Source organism: Pseudophryne corroboree, chromosome 12, assembly GCF_028390025.1.
Source record: "Pseudophryne corroboree isolate aPseCor3 chromosome 12, aPseCor3.hap2, whole genome shotgun sequence".
Classification (NCBI taxonomy): Eukaryota; Metazoa; Chordata; class Amphibia; order Anura; family Myobatrachidae; genus Pseudophryne; species Pseudophryne corroboree.
Window position 1 is genome coordinate 104,078,306 of NC_086455.1, and position 16,986 is coordinate 104,095,291.

Sequence of the window (16,986 nt, forward strand, 5' to 3'; positions counted from 1 at the left end):
TTTGTGGTAGATACTGATATTTGGGGTACGATTTAGGTACCAAATTTGTGGGTTCCCAACCTCTTAATTGCCAGTATGTAGTTATAAAAAATGCTCCAACTTAATCCTAAAGAAAGGGTATAGCAGAGAATGGCTCTGGCTAGGATAGAGGTGTAGCCACCCTTCTGCTGATCTCTCGTATTGTCTAACTGGTATAGGACGAGGAATGAGAGAGGGTGGGTTCCCCCAACTTAGCCAGAAGGAAGAGAGAGGAGGTATCAGGCAATGAGACTGAAGCAATTACCCTCTGATGCCTATTAACAGGTAGTGCAGAGGGTTAAAATTGCATTCCTGTCCCTTATGAGGTACGCTCCCTAGTGAGAGGGAGAAAATGTGCTGTTATCTTGCACCAATAGCAATCTACACATTTAGGTTTGTCTTGCCCCTATGCAGAGCCGGCGGTAGCCACTCAGCAGCTCCTGCAAAGCAGGGAGGCGCTGGACCAAAGAGGCACTCTCCCCATTCTGCTGCTGCTGGCTGCCGCTGCGTCTGTCACACTGTGACAGACGCAGGCTGCGTGAAGCGCAGACGCCGGCAGCATGGAGCGCGGCTCCTGCTCGGTCCCTCCGGCTCCCTCCCTCCTCTCTCCTCCTACTCATCGCATCAGCGCTGAGAGCACTGTGCGTTGATCTGTCCGTGGTAAGTACCGCACTCCCCCCTCTCTCCCCTTCTCCTGTGGACATTAGTGTAAGGGGCAAGTCAAGTGTTGCACTACTACTGTGGATGTTCTTGTGCAGCATGACTACTATGGGCGTTATGTGTGGCACGACTATTGTCGGCGTTGTGTGGCACGATTACTGTGAGCGTTGTGCGGTACGACTACTGTGGGCATTATGTGTGGCACGACTATTGTGGGTGTTTTGTGGCATGACTTCTATGGGCATTCTGTGTGGCATGACCATTGTGGGCGTTGTGTCGCACGACTACTGTGGGTGTTATGTGTAAGGGGCGCTACTACTGTGGGCATTATGTATGGCACTACTACTGTGGGCGTTATGTGTAAGGGCAGTGGCAGATTCAGAGGGGTGAGGGGCACCAAGTCACATGCCCCCCTGTCATTTAGGAGATTTTTTTAAATATTATTTTATTTACAGCACACTTTATTTATTGTGCAGCAACTGCCATGGTTAGGGTCACAGGGGCAGATTGGGCCACTGATCTGGGACCCGTGCTCCTGCCACAGCTCCCACCACCTTTGCTACCAACAAATTACTGTGGCTCCGGCTCCGTTCGGGCAGCGTTCGAGTATGTTGCGTATACTCAAAAGCTCATTAAAGGGGCTGATGGCTGGTCGGACAGCTGTGCTGCCCACAGCGCAACCTACAGGAAAGGACCCTGCCTGTGCATGAGGACACCATACATATCGGGCCGTTTCAGTGACACTGCTTCACAGATTGCTGGATCCTCCCAAGGGACCAGCCAACCTGCCACCGGGCTCAGCCCTCCTCTTCCTGCTCCTTAGTCACTGCCGGGCTGTGTCTACTCTCACCACACTGAAACAAAAATGCCAGATAAAATGGGAGGGGAGGTCCCAGGCAGCCAGGCACTCCGCTGCAGATACAGTCCACTCTGGTGCCCTCCTGTTTATTCCACAAATGGAATAAACAGGCAGCAGCACTCAGAGAATTTACAGATGTTATATATTATAAAAACATGACTCCTTGACAAAAACTTCACACCACGTTTTTTTCTCTCACCTGGACAAAGGGGCGTTGTGGCCTCGAAACGTTGGTGTCTGGCATGATGTCGTTTTAACACACTTTTGATTGATTCAAGTACTCCGAGTGCCGCTGCCTTTGTATTCACTAACTATATATAACATTTTTGTACACACTCACTCATTTTTACTGATCCATCCGGATTGCAACTGCTAGACTAGAGGCACAGAGACCCGAGTTGATCTCAGATGGTCGAAAACCTACCCTGTCATCCACTACCTTTCTGTCTCCCTCTGTTTCTCCCCGTCACCCACTGCCTCACCTTCTGCCTCTCACCCGCATCACTATCTCCCCTTCACCCTCTCCGCATCACCCTCTCACTGTCACTTTCTGCTTCTCTCATCACCACCAACTGCCTTTCCCCATCACCCTTTTCTGTCACCCATTGCCTCTTCGTCTCCCACTATCTCTCCCCATCACCTCTCACTCCTGTCACCCTCTACATCACCCACTGCCTTCCCCTGTCACCCATTCCCTGGCGTCACCCACTGCTCTCCGTGTCTTCAGAAAAACAGTCTGAGATAGGGGTGAGGTGCTGAGCAGTGCTGTGTGCGGGAAGAGGGGCCAGAGGGGAAAGAGAGGACTGTCACTTGAAGCCTAGATTCTGGGAAGAGGAGCCTGGCTGAGACTGCTAAGGTGAGTGGATGAGGACTGAGGAGGCAAAGGTTGACATGAGCTGGGGAGTGAGTGGGGATGTTGGCATAAGGGGAGAGGGTGAGGAAGCATGTTGAAAATGAGGGTGCGGCTTGTGGATACAGCATTCCCTTTGAGGCCACGGCCCTTGTTGCAAAACCACACCCACTTTTCCAGGAGTGCGCACAAATAACCTCCCCCTCTTCCCCTGTCATGGTGCGCCCCCCCCCCCCCCCTGTCATTTTGTTCTCGATTTGCCCCTGTGTGAGGGGTACTACCATTGTGGGCGTTATGTGTATAAGAGACACTACTGTGGGTATTATGTTCAAGGAGCACTACTGTGTGTCATAATGTGAATTAGGTACACTACTATTTGGTGCACTGTTGTGTGTCCATGCCCCTTCCATGTAAGACACACCCGTTTGGCATGCACTGTCCCTTTATTACGTATGTGAGGGAGGGCTCAAATTTATTGTTTGCAGGAGGGCGCCAAACACCCTAGCACCGGCCCTGTCCCTATGCATACTTATTATGATAGCACAAAAATTGCACGAAAACAGAGAGAAACAAATGTAATTACACTGACTTATCCTGGGAATAATTGTGATTATTAATTTACATGGGGTACAAAAAACAATAATCCACTGTTATTCCCCTCCTGCTATTTCTCACTCCTTTCTTTCTTCCTTCCTTCCTTCCTTCCTTCCTTCCTTCCTTCCTTCCTTCCTTCCTTCCTTCCTTCCTTCCTTCCTTCCTTCCTTCCTTCCTTCCTTCCCATTTTCCTTTCCTTATCCTTCCACAGCCTCTATTTCTCTTACGTCCTAGAGGATGCTGGGGACTCCGTAAGGACCTTGGGGTATAGACGCAGGAGGCATGGGCACTCTAAGACTTTGGATGGGTGTGAACTGGCTCCTCCCTCTATGCCCCTCCTCCAGACCTCAGTTAGATCCTGTGCCCAGAGGTGACTGGATGCACTACAGGGGAGCTCTACTGAGTTTCTCTGAAAAGACTTTTGTTAGGTTTTTTATTTTCAGGGAGCACTGCTGGCAACAGGCTCCCTGCATCGTGGGACTGAGGGGAGAGAAGCGGACCCACTTTCCTGGACTGATGGGCTCTGCTTCTTAGGCTACTAGACACCATTAGCTCCAGAGGGTCGGAACACAGGTGTCGTCCTTGCTGTTCGTCCCAGAGCCGCGCCGCCGTCCTCCTCACAGAGCCGGAAGATTGAAGCCGGGTAAGTATAGGAAGCAAGAAGACTTCAAAGGCGGCAGTAGACTTCAGATCTTCATGAGGTACCGCACAGCGATCGCGTTGCGCGCCATTGCTCCCACAACACACACAGGCACAGCAAGGGTGCAGGGCGCAGGGGGGGCGCCCTGGACAGCAATTTTTACCTCACATAAGACTGGCACACGTATATAGATACTGCGGAGGCAGTATATAATAAATTCCCTGCCAGTATAATAAAAATAGCGCCCGCCGTCGAGGGGGCGGAGCTTGATCTTCCAGCACTAACCAGCGCCATTTTCTCCACAGCATGCTGCAGAGAAGCTGCTCCCGGACTCTCCCCTGCTGAACAAGTAACAGGGGGCAAAAACGAGGAAGGGGGACACATTTATTTGGTGCTAATTCTATTCTATATATAAAAACGCTGTACAGGCTGGGACTTTGTTTCAGTATCTAGTGGCACTGGGTGTGTGCTGGCATACTCTCTCTCTCTGTCTCTCCAAATATCCCAGTGTGCATGGGGGTGTCAGTACGTGTGTGTCGACATGTCTGAAGTGGAAGGCTTGTCTAGGGAGGAAGCAGAGCAGATGGTGGTGGTGTATCCGTCGGCACAGCTGACACCTGATTGGTTGGACATATGGAATGTTTTAAATGCTAATGTGGCTTTATTACATAAGAGATTGGACAAAGCGGAGTCCAAGGACAAAGCAGGGAGTCAATCCATGGATGTTACTGTGTCACAAGACCCTTCAGGGTCCCATAAACGTCCCTTTTCCCAGATAGCAGACACTGATACCAACACGGATTCCGACTCCAGTGTCGACTATGATGATGCAAGGTTACACCCAAGAGTGGCCAAGAGTATTCAATATATGATTATTGCAATAAAAGATGTTTTGCATATCACAGTGGACCCCTCTGTCCCTGACACGAGGGTCTGCATGTTTAAGGAAAAGAAACCTGAGGTAACGTTTCCCCCATCTCCTGAGCTGAACACTTTATTTGAAAAGGCTTGGGAAACTCCAGACTAAAGGATCCTGTGGATCGCAGGCAGGAAACTACCTTAAAATCAAAGTATGCGACTTCGGGAGCCCTGCTCAGACCTGCAGTAGCGTCGGCATGGGTGGGTAGCGCAATTGCAGCTTGGGCAGATAACTTGTCATCTGACATTGACACCCTAGATAAAGATAGTATTTTGTTGACCTTAGGGCACATCAAGGACGCAGCGTTATATATGAGAGAGGCTGGGCTTTTGGGTTCAAGAGCCAATGCCATGGCAGTTTCTGCTAGAAGGTCCCTGTGAACCCATCAATGGACAGGTTATGCGGACTCAAAGAGACATATGGAGGCTTTGCCTTACAAAGGTGAAGTTTTATTTGGGGAGGGCCTCGTGGACCTGGTTTCCACAGCTACCGCGGGTAAGTCTTCTTTTTTGCCTTACGTTCCCCCACAGCAGAAGAAAACACCTCAATACCAGATGCAGTCCTTTTCTGTCTCATAAGTTCAGAAAGGGGCGTGGCTCTTCCTTCCTCGCCAGAGGTAGAGGGAAAAGAACACCAGCTACGGCTAGTTCACAGGAACAAAAATCCTCCCCGGCCTCTACAAAATCCACCGCATGACGCTGGGGCTCCACTGTGGATGTCCGCACCGGTGGGGGCACGTCTTCGACTCTTCAGCCAAGTCTGGGTTCAGTCGGATTTGGATCCTTGGGTGGTCGAAATTGTATCCCAAGGCTACAAGCTGGAGTTCGAAGATGTGCCTCCACACACCGATTTTTCAAATCGGCCTTGCCAGCTTCTCCCCCAGGGAGGGAAATAGTTTCAGCTGCCATACAAAAGCTGTGTCAACAGCAAGTGATTATCAGGGTTCCCCTAGTGCAACAGGTGAAAGGGTTTTATTAAACCCTATTTGTGGTCCCGAAGCCGGATGGCTCGGTCAGACCAATTCTGAATCTAAAATCCCTAAACATATATTTGAAGAAGTTTAAATTTAAGATGGAATCTCTCCAGGCAGTGATCTCCAGCCTGGAAGGGGGGGATTTTATGGTGTCACTAGACATAAAGGATGCATACCTTCATGTCCCCATATATCCTCCTCATCAGGCAACCTGAGATTCGCTGTACAGGATTGTCATTACCAGTTTCAGACGTTGCCGTTTGGGCTTTCCACGGCCCCGAGAATTTTCACCAAGGTAATGGCGGAAATGATGGTGCTCCTGCGCAAGCAGGGGGTCACAATTATCCCATACTTGAACGATCTCCTGATAAAGGCAAGATCAAGAGATCAGTTACAAAAAAGCGTGTCTCTCTCCCTGAGAGTACTACAACAACACAGCTGGATTCTAAATCTACCAAAGTCGCAGTTGATTCCGACAACTCGGCTGTCATTTTTGGGCATGATTCTGGACACGGAAAAAAAGACGGTTTTTCTCCAAATGGAAAAAGCCCAGGAACTCCAGAACATGGTCAAGGACCTGCTGAAACCAAAAAGAGTGTCAGTTCTTCAATGCACTTGAGTATTGGGAAAGATGGTGGCGGCCTACGAGGCCATTCCGTTCGGCAGGTTCCATGCGAGAACTTTTCAGTGGGACCTTCTGGACAAGTGGTCAGGGTCCCATCTACAGATGCATCGGAGGATAAGCCTGTCCCCCAGGGCCAGGGTCTCTCTACTGTGGTGGCTCCAGAGTGCTCACCTTCTAGAGGGTCGCAGGTTCGGCATTCAAGATTGGGTTCTTGTGACCACGGACGCGAGCCTCCGAGGATGGGGAGCAGTCACACAAGGAAAAAATTTTCAGGGAATATGGGTGGTCATTCCGAGTTGTTCGCTCGTTATTTTTTTTTCCGCAATGGAGCGATTAGTCGCTAATGCGCATGCGCAATGTCCGCAGTGCGACTGCGCCAAGTAAATTTGCTATGCAGTTAGGAATTTTACTCACGGCATTACGAGGTTTTTTCTTCGGTCTGGTGATCGTAATGTGATTGACAGGAAGTGGGTGTTTCTGGGCGGAAACTGGCCGTTTTATGGGCGTGTGTGAAAAAACGCTGCCGTTTCTGGGAAAAACGCGGGAGTGTCTGAAGAAACGGGGGAGTGTCTGGGCGAACGCTGGGAGTGTTTGTGACGTCAAACCAGGAACGAAACTGACTGAACTGATCGCAGTTGCCGAGTAAGTGTGGAGCTACTCAGAAACTGCTAAGAAGTGTCTATTCGCAATTCTGCTAATCTTTCGTTCGCAATTTTACTATGCTAAGATTCACTCCCAGTAGGCGGCGGCTTAGCGTGTGCAAAGCTGCTAAAAGCAGCTTGCGAGCGAACAACTCGGAATGAGGGCCATGGTCAAGCCAGGAGGCTTGTCTACACATCAATGTGCTGGAATTAAGGGCCATATACAATGGCCTGCAACAGGCGGAGAATCTTCTTCGCAACCTGCCTGTTCTGATCCAGTCAGACAACGTCACAGCCGTGGCGCATGTAAACCGCCAGGGCGGGACAAGGAGCAGAGCAGCAATGGCAGAAGCCACCAGGATTCTTCGCTGGGCGGAAAATCATGTAAGCGCTCTGTCAGCGGTCTTCATTCCGGGAGTAGACAACTGGGAGGCAGAATTCCTCAGCAGACACGATTTCCATCCAGGAGAGTGGGGACTTCATCAAGAAGTCTTTGCAGAGGTAACAAGTCGTTGGGGACTTCCTCAAATAGACATGATGGCGTCACGCCTCAACAAAAAGCTTTGGAGGTATTGTTCCAGGTCGAGGGACCCTCAGGAAGTGGCGGTGGACGCCCTGGTGACACCGTGGGTGTTTCAGTCGGTCTATGTGTTCCCTCCGCTTCCACTTATCTCAAAAATATTGAGAATAATAAGACGAACAAGAGTGCAGACAATACTCATTGTCTCAGATTGGCCTCGAAGGGCCTGATATTCAGATCTTCAGGAAATGATCACAGAAGATCCGTGGCCTCTTCCTCCCAGGGAGGACCTGTTGCAACAGGGGCCCAGTATGTTCCAAGACTTACCGCGGTTACGTTTGATGGCATGGCGGTTGAACACCAAATCCTAGCTAGGAAAGGTATTCCGGGGGAAGTCATCCCTACTCTAATCAAAGCTAGGAAGGAGGTAACGGCGAAGCACTATCACCGTATCTGGAGGAAATATGTATCTTGGTGTGAAGCCAAGAATGCTCCTACGGAAGATTTTCAGCTGGGTCGTTTTCTACAGACAGGAGTGGATATGGGCCTAAAGTTAGGCTCCATTAAGGTGCAGATTTCGGCCTTATCTATATTCTTTCAGAAGGGATTGGCTTCTCTCCCAGAAGTCCAGACTTTTGTAAAGGGAGTGCTGCACATCCAACCTCCTTTTGTGCCCCCAGTGGCACTGTGGGACCTTAACGTGGTGTTATAGTTCCTTAAATCACACTGGTTTGAACCTCTTCAAACAGTTGAATTAAAATTTCTCACTTGGAAAGTGGTCATGTTGCTGGCCTTGGCATCTGCGAGGCGGGTGTCCGAATTGGCGGCTTTGTCTCACAAGAGCCCCTATCTGATTTTCCATGTGGATCGAGCAGAGTTGAGGACTCGTCCTCAGTTTCTGCCTAAAGTGGTTTCATCGTTTCATATGAACCAACCTATTGTGGTGCCTGTGGCTACGGGTGACGTGGAGGATTCCAAGTCACTTGATGTAGTCAGGGCCTTAAAAATGTATGTAGCCAGGACATCTCGGGTTAGGAAAACAGAGGCTCTGTTTGTCCTGTATGCAGCCAACAAGGTTGGCGCTCCTGCTTCTAAGCAGACTATTGCTCGCTGGATCTGTAACACGATTCAGCAGGCTCATTCTACGGCTGGATTGCCGTTACCAAATTCGGTAAAGGCCCATTCTACTAGGCAGGTGGGCTCTTCTTGGGCGGCTGCCCGAGGCGTCTCGGCATTACAGCTTTTACGAGCAGCTACTTGGTCGGGTTCAAACACTTTTGAAAAATTCTACAAGTTTGATACCCTGGCTGTTGAGGACCTCATGTTTGCTCAATCGGTGCTGCAGAGTCATCCGCACTCTCCCGCCCGGTATGGAGCTTTGGTATAAACCCCATGGTCCTTACGGAGTCCCCAGCATCCTCTAGGACGTAAGAGAAAATAAGATTTTAAACCAACCGGTAAATCTTTTTCTCCTAGTCCGTAGAGGATGCTGGGCGCCCGTCCCAGTGCGGACAAATTCTGCAAGGCTTGTTTATAGTTGTTGCTTACATAAGGGTTATATTACAGTTGAGATCAGTCTCTGGCTGATGCTGTTTTGTTCATACTGTTAACTGGTTTAGTATATACCATGTTGTACGGTGTGTATGGTGTGGGCTGGTATGTATCTCGCCCTTAGATTAACAAAAATCCTTTCCTCGTACTGTCCGTCTCCTCTGGGCACAGTTCTATAACTGAGGTCTGGAGGAGGGGCATAGAGGGAGGAGCCAGTTCACACCCATCTAAAGTCTTAGAGTGCCCATGTCTGCTGCGGAGCCCGTCTATACCCCATGGTCCTTACGGAGTCCCCAGCATCCTTTACGGACTAGGAGAAAAAGATTTAACGGTAGGTTTAAAATCTTATTTTCCTCTGCAGAGTGCGCTGACCTTACCCTGGACTGATACACCTGTATCCTAGCCACAGCCATTCTCTGCTATACCCTTTCTTTAGGATTAAGTTGGAACATTTTTTATAACTACATACTGGCACTCAATCCGAGTTGTTCGCTCGCAAGCTGCTTTTAGCAGCTTTGCACACGCTAAGCCGCCGTCTACTGGGAGTGAATCTTAGCATAGTAAAATTGCGAACGAAAGATTCTCAAAATTGCGATTACACACCTCTTAGCAGTTTCTGAGTAGCTTCAAACTTACTCGGCATCTGTGATCAGTTCAGTGCTTGTCGTTCCTGGTTTGACGTCACAAACACACCCAGCGTTCGCCCAGACACTCCTCCGTTTCTTCAGCCACTCCCGCGTTTTTCCCAGAAACGGTAGCGTTTTTTCGCACACACCCATAAAACGGCCTGTTTCCGCCCAGAAACACCCACTTCCTGTCAATCACATTACGATCACCAGAACGAAGAAAAAACCGTGAGTAAAAATCCTAACTGCATAGCAAATTTACTTGGCGCAGTCGCACTGCGGACATTGCGCATGCGCATTCGCGACTAATCGCTCCGTTGCGAAAAAAAATAACGAGCGAACAACTCAGAATGACCCCCCCTGGCAATTAAGAGGTTGGGAACCAACAAATTTGGTACCTAAATCGTACCCCAGTATCAGTATCTACCACGAATAATCTATATCTGTATCTATTGCTATTTAATATTATGTCTACCGTCTGGTTAGGAGCAGGGCCGGTTCTTGCCCTTGTGGCGCCCCGTGCGAAAACATTAGGGGCGTGGCTTAAAACGAGGGAGTGGTCAGTTACGCCCCCATTTGTAGCGCCGCTGAAAGAAAAAAAAATAAGATTTTACTTACTGGTAAATCTATTTCTCGTAGTCCGTAGTGGATGCTGGGGACTCCGTAAGGACCATGGGGAATAGACGGGCTCCGCAGGAGACAGGGCACTTTAAGAAAGAATTTGGATTCTGGTGTGTTCTGGCTCCTCCCTCTATGTCCCTCCTCCTGACCTCAGTTAGAGAAACTGTGCCCGGAAGAGCTGACAGTACAAGGAAAGGATTTTGGAATCCAGGGCAAGACTCATACCAGTCACACCAATCACACCGTATAACTTGTGATAAACATACCCAGTTAACAGTATGAACAACAACGGAGCATCAGATCAACCCTGATGCAACCATAACATAACCCTTATTTAAGCAATAACTATATACAAGTATTGCAGAAGAAGTCCGCACTTGGGATGGGCGCCCAGCATCCACTACGGACTACGAGAAATAGATTTACCGGTAAGTAAAATCTTATTTTCTCTAACGTTCTAGTGGATGCTGGGGACTCCGTAAGGACCATGGGGATTATACCAAAGCTCCCAAACGGGCGGGAGAGTGCGGATGACTCTGCAGCACCGAATGAGCAAACACAAGGTCCTCCTCAGCCAGGGTATCAAACTTGTAGAACTTTGCAAAGGTGTTTGAACCTGACCAAGTAGCTGCTCGGCAAAGCTGTAATGCCGAGACCCCTCGGGCAGCCGCCCAAGAAGAGCCCACCTTCCTTGTGGAATGGGCCTTAACTGATTTAGGCAGCGGCAACCCAGCCGCAGAATGAGCCTGCTGAATCGTGTTACAGATCCAGCGAGCAATAGTTTGCTTTGAAGCAGGCGCCCCAAGCTTGTTGGAAGCATACAGGATAAACAAAGATTCTGTTTTCCTGAACTTAGCCGTTCTGGCTACATAAACCTTCAAAGCCCTGACTACATCCAGCGACTCGGAATCCTCCAAGTCAGTAGTAGCCACAGGCACCACAATAGGTTGGTTTATATGACAGGATGAAACCACTTTCGGCAGAAATTGTGGGCGGTCCGCAATTCTGCTCTATCCGCATGGAAAACCAGATAAGGGCTTTTATGTGACAAAGCCGCCAATTCTGACACACGCCTAGCCGAAGCCAAGGCTAATAGCATGACCACCTTCCACGTGAGATATTTTACTTCCATCGTTTTGAGTGGTTCAAACCAGTGTGATTTCAGGAAACTCAACACCACGTTAAGATCCTAAGGTGCCACTGGAGGCACAAAAGGGGGCTGAACATGCAGTACTCCCTTTACAAACGTCTGAACTTCAGGCTCAAGGTCACTCCCGACCGTAGGAAGTGAAGGAAAAGGCCCAGCTGGAATTCCTCCATAGGGGCGTTCCTGGCCTCACACCAAGCCACATATTTTTGCTATATACAGTGATAATGTTGAGCCGTCACATCCTTCCTAGCCTCTATCAGCGTAGGAATGACCTCATCCGGAATGCCTTTTTCTGCTAGGATCCGGCGTTCAACCGCCATGCCGTCAAACGCAGCCGCGGTAAGTCTTGGAACAGACAGGGCCCCTGTTGCACAAGTCCTGTGCTAGAGGCAGAGGCCATGGGTCCTCTGTGAGCATTTCTTGCAGATCTGGATACCAAGTCCTTCTTGGCCAATCCGGAACAAAGAGTATTGTTCTCACTCCTCGGTTCCTTATGATTCTCAGCACCTTGGGTATGAGAGGAAGAGGAGGAAATACATAGACCGATGGAAACACCAACGGTGTCACCAGTGCGTCCACAGCTATTGCCTGAGGGTCTCTTGACCTGGCGCAATATCTCTGCAGCTTTTTGTTGAGGCGGGATGCCATCATGGCCACCTTTGGCAGTTCCCACCGACTTGCAATCTGCATGAAGATTTCTTGATGAAGTCTCCACTCTCCCGGGTGGAGGTCGTGCCTGCTGAGGAAGTCTGCTTCCCAGTTGTCCACTCCCGGAATGAACACTGCTGACAGTGCGCTTACTTGATTCTCCGCCCAGCAAAGAATTGTGGTGGCTTCTACCATCGCCACCCTGCTCCTTGTGCCGCCTTGCGGTTTACATGAGCCACTGCGGTGATATTGTCTGACTGAATCAGAACCGGTTGGTCGCGAAGCAGGGTCTCCGCTTGACTTAGGGCGTTGTATATAACCCTTAGTTCCAGGATATTGATGTGAAGGCAAGTCTCCTGCCTTGACCACAGCCCTTGGAAATTTCTTCCCTGTGTGACTGCCCCCCACCCTCGGAGGCTTGCATCCGTGGTCACCAGGACCCAGTCCTGAATGCCGAATCTGCGACCTTCGAGAAGGTGAGCACTCTGCAGCCACCACAGGAGAGACACCCTGGCCCTGGAGGAAAGGGTGATTAACCGATGCATCTGAAGATGTGATCTGGACCACTTGTCCAGTAAGTCCCATTGGAAGGTCCTCGCATGGAACCTGCCGAAGGGAATGGCCTCGTTTGATGCCACCCTCCTTCCCAGGACTCGAGTGCAGTGATGCACTGACACCTGTTTTGGTTTTAATAGATTCCTGACCAGCGTCACGAGCTCCTGAGCTCTCTCTATCGGGAGATAAACCCTTTTCTGGTCTGTGTCTAGGATCATGCCTAGGAGAGGCAGATGAGCTGTAGGAACCAGCTGCGACTTTGGAATATATAGAATCCAGCCGTGTTGCCGTTACACTTCCAGAGAAAGTGATACGCTGTTCAGCAACTGCTCTCTTGATCTCGCTTTTATGAGGAGATCGTCCAAGTACGTGATAATAGTGACACCTTGCTTCCGCAGGAGCACCATCATTTCCGCCATTACCTTGGTGAATATTCTCAAGGCCGTGGAGAGACCAAACGGCAACGTCTGAAATTGGTAATGACAATCCCGTACCGCAATTCTGAGGTACGCCTGATGAGGTGGATAAATGGGGACATGAAGGTATGCATCCTTTAGGTCCCGAGTCACCATAAAATCTCCCCCTTTCAGGCTTGCAATGACCACTCTTAGCGATTCCATCTTGAACTTGAACCTTTTCAGGTATATGTTCAGGGATTTTAAATTCAATATGGGTCTGACCGAACCGTCTGGTTTCGGGACTACAACATGGTCGAATAATAACCCCCTCCTTGTTAAAGGAGGGGAACCTTGACCACCACCTGTTGAAGATACAATTTGTGAATTGCAGTTAACACTGTTTCCCTCTCGTGGGGGGAAGCCGGCAGGGCCGTCGTTGAGGGGGCATCTTCTCAAAGTCCAGCTTGTATACCTGAGACACAATATCTATTGCCCAGGGATCTAACAGTGGCTGAACTTACGAAGGCGTGACCCCACCGGGCCTAGCTCCGCCTGTGGAGCCCCAGCGACATGCGGTGGATTTTTTTAGAGGCTGGGGAGGACTTCTGTTCCTGGGAACTAGCTGTGTTGTGCAGCTTCTTTCCTCTGGCAAGAAAGGACGCACCTCGGACTTTCTTGTTTCTTTATTCGAAAGGCTGCATTTGATAATGTCGTGCTTTCCTAGGCTGTGCAGGAATATAAGGCAAAATATCAGAATTACCAGCTATAGCTGTGGAGACCAGGTCTGAGAACCCTTCTCCACACAATCGTCAGCCTTCCATATGCCTCTTAAGTCGGCATCATCTGTCCATTGCATATTCTACAGGACACGTCAAGCAGAAATCGACATAGCTTTGACTCTAGGACCCAGTATACTCATGTCTCTTTGGGCATGTTTTATATATACATATCTCTTAAGACAGCATCTTTAATATATATATATATATATCTCTATATATATATATATATATATATATCTATATACATGCTAGGGTTTCAATCTCTGCTGATAAGGTACCTGTCCACGCTGCCACAGCGCTATAAACCCATGCCGACACAATCGCCGGTCTGAGTAGTGTACCAGAATGTGCACGCTATCTGCAGGATCCCTGAGAATAGCTGTTACGTCAGGGCTACTTTTTGGGAAAACGTGACACCCTAGGGGAAGATTCCCATCATATCCTGGCCCTAGTGGGGAAAGGATACTGCCTGAGAATTCTTTGTGGGAAACTGCAGTCTCTTGTCTGGAGATTCCCGCTCTTTTTCATCATGAGAGGAGGGAAATTTACCTCAGCTTTCTTCCCCTTAAACATGTGTACTCTCGTGTCAGGGACAGATGAGTCATCAGTGATATGCAAATCATCTTTTATTACAATAATCATATATTGAATACTTTTCTGCCATTTTGGCTGTAACTTTGCATTATCGTAGTCGACACTGGAGTCAAACTCCGTGTCGATATCAGTGTCTATTATTTTGGATAGTGAGCATTGAGAGACTCTAAAGGTCTCTGCGACATAGGGACAGACATGGGTAGATTTCCTGTCTGTTCTCTAATCTTTTGTGCAATAAATTCACCTTAGCCCTTAATTACACATATCCAAACAGGTGTCGGCGTTGTCGACGGAGACACCCTCTCACACACATATTTGCTCCATCTCCTCCTTAGGGGAGCCTTTTACCTCAGACATGTCGACACACACGTACCAACACACCACACACTCAGGGAATGCTCATCTGAAGACAATTCCCCCATAAGGCCCTTTGGAGAGACAGAGAGAGAGTATGCCAGCACACCCCCCAGCGCTATTAACCCAGGAATAACACAGTAATTTAATGTTAATCCAGTAGCTGCAGTTTATATTGATTTTTGCGCCTAACTATGTGCCCCCCCCTCTCTTTTTACCCTCTTCTACCGTGTAACTGCAGGGGAGAGGCTGGGGAGCTTCCTCTCAGTGGTGCTGTGGAGAAAAAACATGGCGCTGGTGAGTGCTGAGGAAGAAGCTCCGCCCCCTCGACGGCGGGCTTCTGTCCCGCTTTCATGTACAATTTTGGCGGGGGCTCATACATATATACAGTGCCCAACTGTATATTATGCAAACTTTTGCCAAAGAGGTCTCTAATTGCTGCCCAGGGCGCCTCCCCCTGCGCCCTGCACCCTTACAGTGACCACGGTATGTGGGTGTAGTGTGGGAGCAATGGCGCACAGCTGCAGTGCTGTGCGCTACCTCATATGAAGACAGGAGTCTTCTGCCGCCGATTTCGAAGTCTTCTTGCTTCTGTCGCCGGCTTCTGTCTTCCGGCTCTGCGAGGGGGACGGCGGCGCGGCTCCGGAATCGGACGACCAAGGGTGCGATCCTGTGTACGATCCCTCTGGAGCTAATGGTGTCCAGTAGCCTAAGAAGCAGGACCTATATTTAGTGAGTAGGGCTGCTTCTCTCCCCTCAGTCCCACGTAGCAGAGAGTCTGTTGCCAGCAGATCTCTCTGAAAATAAAAAACCTAACAAAATACTTTCTTTTTAGCAAGCTCAGGAGAGCTCACTAAGTATCACCCAGCTCGTCCGGGCACAGATTCAAACTGAGGTCTGGAGGAGGGACATAAAGGGAGGAGCCAGAACACACCAGAATCCAAATTCTTTCTTAAAGTGCCCTGTCTCCTGCGGAGCCCGTCTATTCCCCATGGTCCTTACGGAGTCCCCAGCATCCACTAGGACGTTAGAGAAAAAAAGTATACTTACATCCCCACTCCTGATTCCAGACCGCTGCAGACCTCCGCCAGCGCTGGTCCTCTCCTCGGATGCATAGACACTAGAGGTCAATTATGACCCCTAGTGTCTGTGCCACAATGCTGTGCGGTGCGCGATGACATCATCACGCACCGCACAGCAAAGGTCCTCTCCACAAAGGGAAACTAGACGCGTAGCGTCTGGTTCCCTTCACAGCGGGGGACCAGCAGGGTGGGTGCACAGCGGGGGGCACAGTGGCGGATCTTGACATGGTGCGGCGCCCTCCGGAAGGCGGCGCCTCGGGCAAAAGTACTGCTTGCCCGTGGCAAGATCCGCTACTGGTTAGGAGGAATGTGTATTTAAGGCATATACTGCCATTTGAGGCACACGTGTACCTCTAATACGTGATTTAAATTAACTGTTTTGATGCAAGTACAATTATTATATGACTACTTGAGATGGTGTTTTCTGTTTCTTTAGGAGAAATTAGTATCTAAGGCACAGGTGCCTCATACCTCCTTATACGTGACTCAACTCAAATTGATCATTCATTACCCATTAACTTGTAACCTATGATTCAAACAATTTGCCCTGAGATATTACTTATGGGCTACAATATCAATAAGATGATGGTCACTCTAGAATAGAACAAATCTTTTTTTCGAAAAAATCAACATACGCCTCACTTATTGTTTACCTAGTCCCTACAATCATACCTTACTCTGTAAGCCCAATCTCGTCTGATCTTGGAAGCAAAGAAGTAAGGGCCTGGTCAGTACTCAGTGGGTGACCACCCGGGAATACCAGGTGTCGTAGGGCAAGTAACCAAATTGGTCACGCACTATATAGGGGGGAAACTGCGCCGACGGACCCCAACATATTCCTGAATAGTCAAAGTCAGGTAATATTACATTAATTATTGTTACATATGATCACAATTCTTTCTTTTAAAATATACAAGGTACAGGTTGGGTAGGGTGGGTGCTGTTGCTAAGCAGCAGTCCTATTCCCTAGAACAAAGAAAGTTTGCAGGTCATAGATTCCTGCAAACTTCTGTTCATTCATTGGGTGGCTTGCCACCTAGCAACAGCCGGTGGGTAGACTACCACATACCTGCTGGTTGCTTGGAAGATTGGTTGGTTTCCAATAATGCTTGGCAAACATAAACTCAGAGGGCCAACAAGTGCCATGCATTAGTGCAGTAGGTTTTTCAAGTATGAGGTGATGGGAGCTACCAAACAAAGACTTGGATTTGTCCAGTCTCAGATTATATCAAACTTAACCATACAATTTCCAAAGGAGGTGTTTTGGATATATTATATAAATTAAGGTTAGTCCATCATCCCTGACCATTAAGGCTAAATAAAAGGACA

General features: G+C 49.1%; 1 protein-coding gene and 1 pseudogene across 2 annotated transcripts in view; both read left to right on the plus strand.

Moving 5' to 3' along the window:
- The window catches only part of LOC134980847 (putative N-acetylated-alpha-linked acidic dipeptidase), a 466,241-nt gene that overhangs the window by 131,297 nt on the left and 317,958 nt on the right, over positions 1-16,986 (plus strand). The gene's annotated exons all lie outside the window — the stretch shown is intronic.
- LOC134981768 (5S ribosomal RNA) lies at positions 16,316-16,432 on the plus strand (annotated as a pseudogene).